At 40.5% G+C, this 976-nt stretch overlaps 1 protein-coding gene across 1 annotated transcript in view; it reads left to right on the top strand.

Moving 5' to 3' along the window:
* Positions 1–976, top strand: part of LOC101850172 (peroxisomal trans-2-enoyl-CoA reductase) — a gene marked incomplete in the record, with an annotated part of 23,146 nt that overhangs the window by 16,646 nt on the left and 5,524 nt on the right.

The raw sequence follows: 976 nt of genomic DNA, 5'->3' as shown, positions 1-976 counted from the left end.
ATAATAATTATTATTATTATTATTATAATAATGATACTGTCCAAGATGTTCTCCACCCCCACCAGGACAGTGCCACTGACCGAAGTTGTCTTTAGGCCATTCCCTAAGGGGGGATATTAGCATGTTCTTATGCACAGTTAGATTGTAAACGGGCTGATTTATCAATATCATGCTCATACTGTGCTGGAACAACTTAGGGGGAACTGCTGCTTTTTCTTTCCTCTTCCTTACTATCGTCATTTTTCGTGTTCTTCTTTTTTATGTTTGTCACTCTCTTGTGAACTGCTATTTTCAGGGTACATTGATAGTCGAAGCAGATTTTGTGCTGTTGAGGCTAGAGAGGTGAGCAGAGTAAGCCTGATTCCTGTTTCGACTTTTCTGTTGACAACCTCCGCTTGGCGCTCATATTACCTTATGCAGTTGCAAGCGCCGTAAAACCTCACTAATCTAAAACCAAGACATTCACCTGTCTATGACAACCACTTTTCTTCTCGACAATGTGTGATCTTATCGGACAATTGTGATTGTGTTTTGGTTTGTTTCCGCTTATGTGAAGCGGGCTGACGAAATGAGTTCTTCTCAGATTCAAGACTTAACCGCATCCATACGTATACTCCCTGGGGTCATTTTGTACCCCCGGGGTTGTATTCTTCACATTTTAGAATACTTCTAGTACAAAGATTTCTTTGAGACTTTCAGTTTTTCTCAAAAAATCATTTTGACAGACTGCTATACAATTTATAAGTATGAAATAATAAAAGAAAGACTATGGTTAAAGAATATGGTGTCAACAGAAAATCTATGAATTTGACCCTAGTGTCGATTTTCGGCCAATATCTCCATTTGCGGATTGCGAGAAGTAACTCATTTTGTCAGCACGCCTCATACCTGGTGTCCATTGGCATGATCAGATCGGGTCGGATCTGGTCGGTTTGCTTGCCAGATTGAGCGTGCAAAGCAGCTATCGTGGCACAAG

The sequence above is a fragment of the Aplysia californica genome, unplaced genomic scaffold (assembly GCF_000002075.1).
Source record: "Aplysia californica isolate F4 #8 unplaced genomic scaffold, AplCal3.0 scaffold00196, whole genome shotgun sequence".
Classification (NCBI taxonomy): Eukaryota; Metazoa; Mollusca; class Gastropoda; order Aplysiida; family Aplysiidae; genus Aplysia; species Aplysia californica.
The sequence above is the reverse complement of the archived record's forward strand: the minus strand, read 5'-3'. Positions and strand labels throughout refer to the sequence as shown.